Source organism: Neopelma chrysocephalum, unplaced genomic scaffold (genome assembly GCF_003984885.1).
Source record: "Neopelma chrysocephalum unplaced genomic scaffold, ASM398488v2 Primary Assembly neopelma1_143, whole genome shotgun sequence".
In the NCBI taxonomy this organism is placed as follows: Eukaryota; Metazoa; Chordata; class Aves; order Passeriformes; family Pipridae; genus Neopelma; species Neopelma chrysocephalum.
The window spans coordinates 893,786-896,684 of NW_020897805.1; the positions used below are offsets into that span (position 1 = coordinate 893,786).

At 44.8% G+C, this 2,899-nt stretch overlaps 1 long non-coding RNA gene across 1 annotated transcript; it reads left to right on the forward strand.

The window, feature by feature from the left end:
* Positions 1–376: 376 nt before the first annotated feature.
* Positions 377–2,426, forward strand: LOC113975693. The gene is made up of 2 exons (XR_003536891.1): positions 377–473; positions 2,219–2,426. It is a non-coding gene; the product is annotated as an uncharacterized LOC113975693 (long non-coding RNA).
* Positions 2,427–2,899: the final 473 nt, after the last annotated feature.

Below are 2,899 nucleotides of genomic sequence, written 5' to 3' on the forward strand. Positions count from 1 at the left end.
CAGAAAACAGGGATAAAACCCAGCAATCAGAGCTGTGGGAAACCCCATCCCGATGCAGTGCTGGGTAATTGTGAGCCTGCCTGGAGCACCCTCTGGCACCAGTCATCACAGCCTGTGACATCATGGCCTCCAGAAAAGGGGCCCTCTGATCTTTGGTCATTAGAGGGGAGCAAAAATGAAAAGAACTGCAGGGAGACACCACCTGCTGAGCAGAGCCCTTCACTTCCCAAAAGCAAGAGCAGGCAGAAGATTTGCTGTGCTCCTTCCTGACTCTCTGGAGCTATTAGCTGTCCTCCCTTGGGGAAGCAGGGCCCTCAGACCCAAGGGGAAGAGAGGATCCCCTGCTCCTTGCAAGGAGTCCATCTATCTTCCTTCTGCTTCTCCAGCCTCAGGTCAGCTGCATTGCCTTGCAAGAATCACCCGAACAGGCTGATACAAAGAGTTCAAAGTTTAACCTCTGCACACTACTAGAGGTAATAGTCCTTCCTTGCACCTCCCTGCCTGATGTTTGACTAGCAGTCATTAAGCAAAACCTCTTCTTTGTACCCTGGCAAGATACAGCCATAAGCAGCAGCCCTCATACCTGTATCAGACCTTCAGTGTTTGGGCATGGTGCTTCTGAAGGATGTGTGTGATGATCAAGCAAGTTGGTCATTTAAGAATAATTTTGCATAGAGCTAGACAGAGTATTGTCCCTTCATGCACACACACATACTTTAAAAGATGGCTTCTGGGTAACACACTGGATGTGTCTGCTTGCCCTCTGCCAGGCATGACTGTTTTTCAAAAAGGAAAAAAACAAAGCAGACCCACTGAATTGAAAGATGAGAGCTCTCAGAAGGGACTACTTGGAGTCCTTACTATTGCTCCAAGTTATTTTTTGCCCTCTGACCTAGTTGCTCTTACCACTGTGAAACATCTCCAAAGGGAAAACTACATAAGAGTTAGCTAATATCCTAAGGCTTAAACAAAATGATGGTGACATCAGGAGCTATTAACCCAAAGATGTCATAATCTGCAATCACCCTCCAAATAAAGGCTATCATGGCTCTAATCACATATGAAACACCAATGATGAAAATCACCCCTAAGGACCTCTCTTGTTGGTAGCATGTACTATTTACAATCCCTTTTGTTCTCTAAAGCCTGTAAGTAGGCCCACTGCTTTTGAAACAGCAATTAAAACAAGTACATTAGGTGAGCAGCTGGGCTTTTGCCTAAAATTGCTGGGTCTTCAAACTTCATTCTGAAAAGAATGGTTGAATACACATGCAGAATCCAGAGAACACGAGATTAGGAGAAAATTTGTCAATTTAATTCATCACTGTCTGTTTTCACAGTTAAAAATTTAGTGGCTCAGACTAGTCTAACTAACAAGTTCTTGAACAAATGTGTGTACAAAAATCCAATTGAAGGACTTCTGATTAAGATCAAAGGTATCCTTTGATCAACCAGATCAGCTATGCCTTTAACAAAGAAGCCTCAAAACTCAGGCTGAGGTTGAGAACCTCTACAGGCACTCATGCATGCACCTATTTGTGTTTTCTGAACTGTTCATTGAAGAGAGACTTTGTACAAACCAACATTCAGTATTTCTCAGCCAGAACAGGTCCAGTGCTTTAAACAAGAGTAAAATAAACCATAGCACAATAACACCATTATTGCATTAACAAAATTGCTATTTTGAACTGTTGCCTACGTCGGTGATGGTGTGTAAGAGCTCTCCACCCTGCATTCTCAAAGGTAGAAAGCGCTTTCTCCATCGCTCGGCCAAGCAGAATCGCCCCAGGGTCAGTCTCAGCCATACTTTGCCAATGGCTCTGTGTTGGCCCCTTTCCACTTAGTCATTCTCCTGCTCCAGACCCCAAGTAAGTCATCTGCTCTCAGGGTTGGTAGAAGTTACACCAACACCAGACACACACAAAACACCGCCTCTTTCCTCTGGTTGAAGTCTATCAAGGCTGCAGAGTCTAGGTCTATCTGCCAATCCCAGGCAAAGCTGAGAGCACAAAACTGAAGTTCATCACTTTGCTTTGTAAAAATCCCCTGGCTACAGAACTGGGACTAAAATGCTATTCCTGTAATCCCAGAAGAAGTGCTTGTTTCTGCCTTTTAACTAAACTAATCAGCATTCATTCTACTTTAGTCTGTCTTGAGACTGTTTTGATCCTCAGTAAAGTTTTGCTTCCCACCCCAAGTTACTTGCCCTTTTTTTCAGCTTTTTGGAGAACCCCTTGGAGAACTCCAAAGAACATCTTTGCAAGTCCTGCTAATGAGACCCCACACTCCTTTACCCAGCTCTGAACTGATACAGTCAGAGGATTCTTTGGTTGGCAAGATATCACCTGCAAGGAGGACAGTCTTCAAGTCTTTGTTCAACATTTGGGGTTTTTTTTAAACCCATCTGGTAAAGGATTTCTGTAAAGAAACTTCCCTGATCAGTTCCAATCTCTTCTTACAATATAGGTGCTCACTTCATTTGCTACTGGGCAGTCCTGACTAAAGGTGAACGGGATAGGATTCAAACACACAACTCTGAAAGGTGTCCCCGTGCTGCCCAAAAGGCCTGCAGTTGTTTCTTCAGCTCCCCACCACTTCCTAAACCAAACAGGCAGGGGAAGGATGGGCCATTTGACTCAGAGGAGATAAGGCTGAATGAGAAGACAGTTTTGCATCCAAAGCTGGGGCCTAAGGGAACACACACAGATCTGGAGGTAGGGGTATTATGAAAACATGTTTCTTCTGAAACAAAAACATGGCCCAGAGGGCCACCTCAGATAGACCTGGGACAAGAATGGAGAGGGTTTTTTATAGTTAGACAGCTGCGGGCAGGGGCAAAGGACACAGCTCATGTATGGCTTGAAGGGCTCCCTTCCCCACCTGCTCCAGCCCTATGCTA